Raw genomic sequence first — 10,739 nt, 5'->3', positions numbered from 1 at the left:
GCGCGCTGCCTGACCTTCTATGAATGAATCTTGACAATAACAAATAGTTGCATAAATGCCCCATCCCATTCGATGTTATATCACTCAAACATACATGCATATATATATGAGTGTGTGTGCATACATGCTTACCCTGACTTCATTCACTCTGCGCTGTGTGCACTGATATGAGTGTACCAACATGCAATTATAATATATTTTCTAAAGATTCTTCAACAAACGTGACGTAAAATAAATTTATAAAGTAATTCCATTCAAATGTTATGCACTCACTCAATTTTGTTTTTTTAGCTTGGCTTCAGGATTGAATGAGAGGAAATGAGTAAGCAATCGCTTCTTATTTGGCTATGATAACAAAGTTTGTTCAACGCGCGTGCCTTAAATGCAATAATTTTAGAAAATTTATAAATTTTTAAATTGTTTAAGCGAAAGTGGTAAATAAAGCAAAAAAAATATTATTATTATTTTTTTTATTTTTATTATTATTATTTTATATTTTTTATTATTATTTTCTCATTTATTTTATTTTTTATTTAATTTTTTACTATTATTCTCTCATTTATTTTACTTTTTATTTCATTTTTTAAAATAATATTTATTTTGTTTTGCATCCAAATTCCAATCTTGCTGCTCGAATTCTCGACCACGCGCGATACTAGTTCCATGTAAATATCTGCATTTATGAGTGCTCAGTACATTAATTAGGCCCGATTTACACAAATCAGTTTTTTTTTAATTAGATATTTATTTGGTTATAAGCAAATATTTAAAATCAAGTTTCGCTGATGTTATCTATAAAACCTACAACATTGGTAAACAAAACTTCGTAAAGGGGTTTGCATTAAGAGCGCTCCCACTTAGAAATTAAGTTTAAGCAAAACTACTATTTTCATACGCATTCGATGTCAAAAGTAAGAAAAAAAGTAAGACAGTTACAACTTCCTATTAAAAATTTTATATCAATTTTTTTTTTACTTACAAATAAATAGGTTATATTGGGTTGGGGAATAAGCAACTTATTGGCAAGTTTGATAAATTATTTTTTCTTAATTAATTCAAATCGTTTTTTCTATAAAATGGTGTATATTCTATTACAAAAAACCACGAGTTTCACACTTTGTATTGGTAGCGGAATAAGTTCATAGCGTTTTTATAGTTTTTCTTATTTTACAACGATTTGTTTGCTGCTCTACAAAATTATGTTAATTGTATTTTTGAGTTATTTAATTTTTTACTAGTTTTGAGGCTTAGAAAGAGAACACCCCTGAAGCAAAAATCAACATTTTCGACACCTGCTCTTTTTTGCCTTTCATCGAGGTCAAAAAGCTGCCGAGCAGCCCTTATCGACATTTACGACGTGTATGGCGACGGTATCATAGGCAAGTCTACAGCACGGAAATGGTTTATAAAGTTCAAAAATAGCGATTTTGACGTCCATGACACGTCCCGCAGCGGAAGGCCTTCCGCATTCGATGAAGAACGTCTCAAATCACCTTTGAAGGAGAACAGTTGCGAAACCAGTCGTAAATTGGCGGTAAATATGAACTGCTATCATAAAACGATTCTCAATCACCTTCATGCAATGGGATTTACCGAAAATTTAGGAGCATCGGTGCCTCACGAGCTCAACGAGAAAAACCAAGAAAGTCGCCTTCAAATTGCTTCACAGCATCTCGCCCGCCATCGAGCAAAACGCGGTCATTAACAGCGCTTTTTATACCGAATCGTCGCCGGAGAAGAGAAATTGTGCCTATACATCAATATAAGGCAAAGAAAGGAGTGGGTGGCTCCAGAAGATACGCCAAAGTTGAGAGTCAAGCCAGATTTTCATCCAAAGAAGATCATGACATGTGTTTAGTGGGACTGGGAGGGCATGGTGCACTGGGAAATGTTCCACAGAAAATGTTGCCACGGTCAACAAAGAGCTCTACATTGCCCAGCTACAGCGCGTGAATGAGACTATTCGACTGAAAAGGCCTGATCGACATGGTCAAACCATACCCCTTCACGACAACGCAAGGTCCCATGTTGCACAAGTCGTCAAAGCCGCAGTCCAAGAGCTCGAATGGGTATTCCTTCAGCATTCGCCGCATTCTTCGGACCTTGCACCGAACGATTATCATCTTTTCTGCACCCTGTCAAACCATATGAAGAGCGTTACTTTCGATAACAAAGAGGTCCATTAAAACTGGCTCAACAACTGCTCTGACACCAGGACAGATGATTTTTGGCGAAGCGACATCAACAAATTGGTCGAGATGTGGTAATTTTTGATATAATTAGATTACAATTAATCGAGAAAAACGCTACGAACTTATTACCCAACCCAATATTTATTTTATTTTAGCTAATGGACCTTGAAGAGAGAAAAATATTTGTTTGTGTGAAATGCGTTTTATTTTTCAACGTTGTCTCCATTCAGTTCAATTCACTTAAAAATAAAATAAATAAATAATTGGCGCGTACACATCTGCTAGGTGTTTAACTGAGTTCCTCCTTCTAATTGTGACGTGCGTCTTGATGTTGTTCTACAAATGGAGTGGCCTACAGTTAGCCCAACATTTTTCCATCCTTTGTATCCCCTGTAAAAAAAAAAGCTTTCTGCAACCCTTCGAAATTCGCGTTAGTTTCAGCAATGGCCTGATCATAAGAGACCAAGTCTTTTTGCCGAGCTAAAGTTACTATTTTACCCTCATTGCAGAAGCTGTGGGGGCTTATCAGAGAAGAAGACTGTTTAGGACTTTCTCCGTAAATGTCCAGGTTTGGCAGACAGGCTATTAAGGTCACTATTCTACGGCGGCAGCTTGGGGCAGGGCGCACCTCAGCCATCAATCTTCTCCATGACATCAACTGCTCTGGTTTGCTGTAGATATCTACTTACAGGCTTAAATGTCAAAACGTAAGGGAACCCGGTGGTCTAGAAATTTCAAAAAATCGATTTTTTGTTTTTTCGATATTTGTTTATTTATTTTATTTATTTTATTTTTATTTTTTGGAGCTTACATGATAATAAAATTAAAAGTAAACTAAGCAAACGCAGCGCTAGCAGCAGAGGCTTTCGGCTGTCTCGTGATGTACTATATGTTGAATCAGATACGACGGAGTAGGTCGGTGTCCTTCAGAAATTTATAAATATGTTTGATGTTTTCTTCAGTGGCTTCTTTTAGAAGTAGAAGAGGGTCTGTGCTCCTGAAGTGGTGATGCCTTTGAGAAGCAAGTTCTGGGCAGGATACCAGTAGGTGATGTACACTGACTGTTGCTTGGCAGAAGGGGCAGGTGTTGGGTGTATTACCCTTTAATAGGTGTACGCTGGTGATTATGGTGTGTCCAATACGGAGTCGTGTGTATGGGGTAATGTGGTTGGTGGGTACCGATGTTGGATATGTAGGTTTGGAACGTTTAGGGTTGATGTTGGAATAATGATGTTTGTAATACGACCATTCGCGAAGTAACTTGGTTTGCCTCTGTACATGAATGAGTCGGTGTATGTCGGTAGGTAGAATGATTTGTGATGTGACTGTTGGTGTGATGGACATGTCTTTGGCAATTGTATCTGCCAGTGTGTTACCCTGGATGCCGGAGTGCCCAGGTATACACATAATTTTGATGCTGCTCCGATGGGTTATTAGTATGTTTTTGATACTATCGATTATTTTGCTTGATTTTTTGTTGTTTTTAATGGCTTGGAAGCAGGACAAACTGTCGGAGCAAATTATATGCTTACCCTTACTTTTGGCGCAGTATTGAACGGCTTGTAGTATGGCGGTTGCTTCAGCGGTGAAAATAGAGCAGAATGAAAATAGAAGGCCGTACGCGATAACTTCCTGATTTTCTGTTACCACTGCGTAAGAAGTGTGGGATCCTTTTGACCCGTCAGTAAAAATCAATTTCCACCCGTTAAATTTGTATTCTGCGATGGATTCGGCGAACTTGGCCCTGTACACCGCGTTTGGGGTATTCTCTTTACGTAAGTTAACTAGGTCGTTGATAAAAAATTTGTTGCTAACCGCCCACGGTGGGTGATTGGTATACCGCAGAGTGTGTAGTTTAGAGGGTAGTTCCGCTTGCTTAGCAAATAAGGCGCAGGTGTGTATTGATGAGGGTATTTTCGGTGTGGATACGCGTGAGGTCGCAGATTGGAAGTCTTTGCCAATAAAAAGGTTGAGGCTTAGAGTAAGCTTTGGATAGAGCCTGAATATTTTGTCCTCCATGTTGTCGTGTAGAGACGGAAGGCCCGATTCGGCAAGAATGGCCTTTATGGGCGATGTCGGAAAGGCGCGTAAGGATCTGCGCACTGCGGCATGGTAGGGGGCAGCAAGCACCTTTAAGTTTTGTTTGGCGTGTAATCCATAAACAGCTAGTCCATAATTAATGGTTGATAGGATGAGGGCTTTTACCGCGTTGATCAAAAGAGTTGAGCTAATTAGCGAGCGTTTGCTTGATAAGTATTTAATTATATTTAATTTAACATATAGTTTTTCCCTAACATATTTACAGTGTTGTTGGAAGGAATATTTGGGATCGAATATAATACCAAGAAACTTAAGATTATCTGTATTTACAATATTTACGCCATTGAGGGTAAGGGAAGAAGGAGGGCACTGCCGTTTTTTACATATATGAAGCATTTTGGTTTTACTAGGACAAATTGAAGGGCCTGAGGATAGAGACCAGGTGGATAAAAGGTGTAGGATTTTGGAAAAGGTTCGCATTACTTCCGCTTGATCCTTGGATTTGGAGAATAGCAATACATCGTCTGCGTATATTTGATGTTGGATTGTTGGAAACTTGTACAAAATGGTACTAATTTCGTTAAAGGCTATAATGAACAAAATGACCGATAAAGGGGATCCCTGTGGAGTGCCATTATCGAGTGGAAAAATGGGAGAGCGGGTGTTGGATATAAGGACACGTAATTTTCTGTTCGAGAGAAAAGATTTTATGAAATTGTATAATTTGGGACCTATCTTCCATTTGTCGAGTTGTCTGAGTACAACCTGAATACCAATCCGGTCAAATGCTTTTTGAAAGTCGAGTGAAAGCAAGGAGATGTGGTTTTTGCTGGAAAGCGCGTTTGAAATAAAATGGTCAAGATGTAATAGGGCATCTGTTGTGCCTTGTCCCTTTTTGAAGGCCACTTGATTTGGGTGGATGAGTTTGTTTGAGTGGGCATACCAGGTTAGTCTGGTAGCGATTATCTTCTCCATTAATTTGCCTAGGCAGGGTAGGAGTGAAATTGGGCGATAGCTGTTGACGTCGCAAGGTGATTTTCCGGGTTTTAGGAGAGGAATTACTGCGCTTGTTTTCCATACGTGTGGGTAGTAACCTGTGGTGAGGATATTGTTGTAATGTTTGATTAAACGGCGAAAGAGGGAAAGAGGGAGATGCTTAATCATGGGATAGGATATTTTGTCGAAGCTGGGAGTCTGGCCTTTTGTTGCGGCCAGGGCAAGTTTGAGCTCAAGGAGAGATATGTCGGCTTCTAAGAGTCTGGCAGAGTAGGAGAGATTAGAAGGAGTGGTACGATTTTGGGGATTTGGCGAGTGTTTAGCGATAATAAATTCGGGAGGAAAAGTGTGGTCTGAAGAGGCATTTGAAAAATGGCTGGCAAATTCTTGAGCTATATCGCAAGGATATAGAAGATTGCCGCGAGAGGAGTTAAGGGAGTTGATTTGGGAATTGCAAGGTGCACCAGTGAGCTTTTTGATGTCAGCCCATATTCTCTTAGGGTCGGATGATGCAGAAATGCTGCTGGTGAACTTTTGAAAACAGTGCAGCTTTGCATTCTTGATTACACGACGAAATTGTGCGTTCAATTTTCTGTATTGAATGAGATTTGAAGTGGATCGATTGCGTTTGAAATAGTACCAAGCGTGTTGCTTGGCTTGCCTAAGGGAGGCAATTTCTTTGTTCCACCATAATGGAGCTGGTTTTACTGGTTTTGTTGAGGACAGGGGTATGGAGGCGTTGGCCGCACGTCGAATCGCTTTATGGAGGTTGGAGGTTTCCAGGTTAATATTGAAAGACAGTGGTAAGGAGTTGGAATAGGACTCGCAAGCAAGTTCGAATTTGTTCCAATCCGCTCTATCTGTTTTAAATTTGATTCTAGGGGAAAAAGGAACAGTGGGTCGGGAGGTGTGAATTTTGTTTATTTATTTATTTATTCATTATTGTCGAACAATATTCAGAGCAGACATTTAAGATATACATTCAAAAATTCAAAAATACAAATTTACGATATTTGATTTCAACATAAGAAACCCATAAATTGCTAAAAATATATCCAAGTTACAATTGAAATTTAACGAAATTAATAATTACGGAACTAAAATAAGAAATATAAACTAGGTATTATTTTGATTTTCTACATAGAAAGTAATCCAAATCTAAAAACGTTGAGAGATAAAGAAGTCAGACAACGTCTAACGAGTGGCGCATTGGCACTAATAGTGTCCTACTAAAACCAACGCGAAAAATCTTGCAACGGCGAAAATTTCTGCAAGGAACATTAAACTGTATTCATTTTAGAAGGACCGGACAGTCAATTTTAATTATGATTAAAAATGAAATTAATGAGATTAATGGTAATGATATTGCCTGAAAAGTACCTCTCTCACTTAATGGAAAGAGACTAATCAAACGACAGCGGGATTCGTATGAAGGTTTCGGGTCTGAGAAATTGAGTGAATGTAGTGTGAATGGCACACACATTTTTTGAACCCTCTCCACTCGATTTATATGGACTGCATGATAAGGTCGCCAAATAAAATCAGCATAATCTTATTTGGGCAGAGTATAATATCTGAAGAGTATATGGGTCAGTGAAGTGCGAAGAAAGATGTCTTATAAAAGCGAGCATAGCAAGTGAATTGGAAACGCCATAATTTAAATAATAAAATTAAGCTTTGTATCGAAGAAACCCCCAAAATCTTTTATCACAGCAGACGAAGCATGATATGTATAATTGACATTTTTTTTTTATTGAAACGTTGTAAAATTTGTATACATTTCATGGTATTACGCCTAGCTTAAGCTAACAAGTAACTTTATTCTATCCTTAACATTGAAATTTAAAAAGAATTACTCGTATAAATATTTTACAAACAATTATACAGTATTGGCGACTAAATCTCGTGGCTTAGTTCTTCGAAGTCTTCTTGTGCAGATTGTTTTGGTAAGCTCTGTGGCCTCCTGGTTTGTGTGCTTTTTCAGCCTGGCTTCATGCTTATTTGCAAGAATTGGGATTATACAGGGCCCGCCATCTATCGTTACGGATTGGAACTAGGTATTATTTGAAGAATGGTAACACTTAGCTGTCATCTGATTTGACAGAAAATTAGTTTTATTCTTCCGCGGAACGAAAATGGTTGTGTATACGCTCAAAGGACGCTGGGAAATATTGCGACATTACTTTGAAAATCATGGTAATGATGCAGAATGTGTACGAAAATTACGTACGGCAATGGGAAGAAGAAAAGCACCGAATGAAGCGTATGTGCGTTACTTTGCGAAAAAAGTAAGAGAAACTGGGTTGCTGCGTGACCGACCAAAAACCGTGCGTACACCCGAAAATATTGCTGCTGTGGCCGAGAGTGTTCGCGAATCACCAGGAACATCAGTTCATCGTCGTTCTCAACAATTGGACATTTCGGAGACATCATTGAGACGAATTCTGCGTAAAGACCTTGGTATGACGCCGCACAAAGTCCAATTGGTTCGACAGCCGAAGCAAACTGACCACCCAATGCGTTTTCGCTTCGCTTCATGGGCTTGGGATCGACTTGTAGAAGATGAAGACTTTTACCGAAAAATCATCTTTTCGGATGAAGCTCATTTCCATCTCGGCGGGTATGTTAATAAGCAAAATTGCCGCATTTGGGGCTCAGAAAACCCGCACGCACTCGAAGAAAAGCCGATGCATTCACAACGAGTCACTGTTTGGTACGGATTTTAGTCGAGAGGCATCATTGGTCCATTTTTCTTCGAAAATAAACGAGCAGTGGCCGTAACCGTCAATGGAGAGCATTACCGGGTCATGTTGAACGAATTTTTGTTTCGAGAAATTGAAGAGGAGGATATTGGTGGCATTTGGTTCCTAGAAGATGGCGCTACTTGCCACACAGCGAATGCTACGATCAATATTTTGCGCACTGTCTTCGAAGATCGCATTACCAGCCGAAATTCTGATATCGTTTGGCCGCCTCGGAGCTGCGATTTGACGCCGTTGGATTATTATCTTTGGGGTACCGTCAAAGACCAGTGTTATGCCAACAAACCAGCAACAATTGATGCACTGAAGATGTCATAGCTGAAATACAGCCGCATACAATCGAAAATGTGTTGAAAAATTGGACCGATCGTATGGGATGGTGCATGGCTAGCCGAGGCAGCCATATGAATGAAGTTGTGTCCCATCATTAACCGGAAGGATTGTACTTCAAAATAAAAAAAACAGTTTGGAAAAATATTAAGTAGTTTCTTTTTTATAGCATTTTTAATTCCGTAAAGTTATATGGCGGACCCTGTATTAGCGACTTTTTTTACCGACAGATCATTGTGCAGGTCGTGATTTCGCACATACCAAGGTGCGTTTACCATGTCTCTGAGAATCTTATTCTGCAGGCGTTGTACAGCTTCAATGTTTGATTTAGTGGTACATCCCCATAATTGAATGCCGTATGTCCATACCGGCCTAACTACTTGGTTGTATATTAATAATTTGTTTTGTATTGACTATGTATGTAGACTTTCTGCCAATTAACTATTTCATTTTTTTAATTTTTAAGTTGATTTCAGTTGCTTTTATTTTGACATGCTCTTTCCATTTGAGCTTTGCATCCAAAGTCATACCCAAGTACTCGTATTTTGCTGTATTACTATACGGAACAGTAGCAGATGATATTTTCACTGGGTTATAGGCTATTTTCTTGTTTGTAAAGTCTACGTGAACAGACTTGCTTTCATTTAGTTTGATTCTCCAGTTTTCAGTCCATGCGACAACTTCGTCTATCGATGCCTGTAACTTTCTGCTTGATTCATTTGCGTTATTTCCATAGGCTATGATACACGTGTCAAGAGCAAAAGTGGCTATATTACTTGAAACAGGTAGATCTGCAGTATAGAACAAATACAGTACTGGCCCAAGAATGCTGCCTTATGGTGCACCAGCTTCAATTTTTTTAATACATATTTGTCTTTGTTTCACTCTAAAATATCTGTCTGTGAGATATGATTCCAACAGCACAGTATATTGATATGGAAGCATCGCTCTGTGCTTACGGATTAGACCTTCGTGCCACACTTTATCAAACGCCTGTGCGACGTCAAGGAATATTGCTGTATCAAGTGTGTTGATTGTTTTCTATTGCCTCTTCTATGATGTGTACTATGCCATGTATCTGATCTATCGTTGAATGTTTTTCTCGAAATCCAAATTGGTGAGATGGTATTTATTAGAAATTATATTCTTTAATCGTTTGGAAAATAGTTTTTCAAATAGCTTTCCCATGACTGCGAGTAATGCTATTGGGCGGTAAGATGTGACTTCGTTAGGCTTTTTCCCTGGCTTTGGAATCATTTTAATTTCAGAAATTGTCCAGTGCATTGGTATGTATTTAAATTCAATGCATGCATTCATTATTAAAGTGAGTTTGATTAGCGCTTTGTGAGATAAGTTCTTTAGCACTTCGGCTGTGATTAAGTCAAATCCTGGTTATAATTGACATGATAAGAGGTAGTAAAGGGGTTTTGAAGCTTAGAACTTCGAAAGCATAGGATCTTAAGAATATACAGGGGAATTTTCATGCGAAAGCGGCTTATAAGAGCGGTCCGCGCGCTCCTGCACCTCAAACTTGAAACTCATTTATCTCGAAACGACTTCTTTAGGCCTGGTGTTGTCAAAATGCCGAATCGTCTGAAATTTGATTTAGTTGTTCACAATATCAATAGCGATCGTGCTAGATCATGATTCAATTATTAAAGGTTTGCTCACTAGTGACATTCGAATTTTGACACTCCCTTACAAAAGGCTGTATTTAGGAAGGTGCATAAAAATGAAAAAATTAAATCTTTTTTGGTAAAAATGGTAGCAAAATACAATAGTATTTTCTTACTTAAATGGAAACAAACTGCGAACGGTTTAAAAAATAAATTTTAATTAATACTTGAATGTAAATAATGGTATAGATAGAAGTGATTAGCGGAAATTGTCAAGTTTAATATTAAAACAAGAAATTATTTCACATAATCCAAGATTTTTATTTTGTGAATTAATTTTTAAATTTAAAATCAATCGCGAAGTTTTGCCAATATGAAACTATTTTGTTAAAAATAAATAAATAATTGGCACGTATTGCTCAATTCTGTTAGGTATTTCGCCTAGATCCTCCTCCTATTTGTAGCGCGCGTTCCACAATTGGAAGGCCCTAAAGTTTTAAGCCGATTCCGGTAGATGGTTTTTTATGAAAAGCTCTTTCATACTGCTACTGTGCTTTTTTAAGCCTCTTCTGGACACTTCATCCTCCATAGGAAGGTGGGCTTATTGGAAACAAGTTCTGCCAACTTTTTTATAATGAGGTCTGCAATGTAATCGATTGCGTCACCACTATTCAATAATTCTCCCTGCTGTAAATCTTTAGCAAACGCTAGCTCTTTGCAAAACATGAGTTCCGTTTAAATCACTACATCATAAGAAATAAAGCTTTGTAAATTATCCATCTCGATTTCGGATTGCGTCAAAT

This window comes from Anastrepha ludens, chromosome 2 (genome assembly GCF_028408465.1).
Source record: "Anastrepha ludens isolate Willacy chromosome 2, idAnaLude1.1, whole genome shotgun sequence".
Lineage (NCBI taxonomy): Eukaryota > Metazoa > Arthropoda > Insecta > Diptera > Tephritidae > Anastrepha > Anastrepha ludens.
This window is presented reverse-complemented; position numbering follows the sequence as displayed.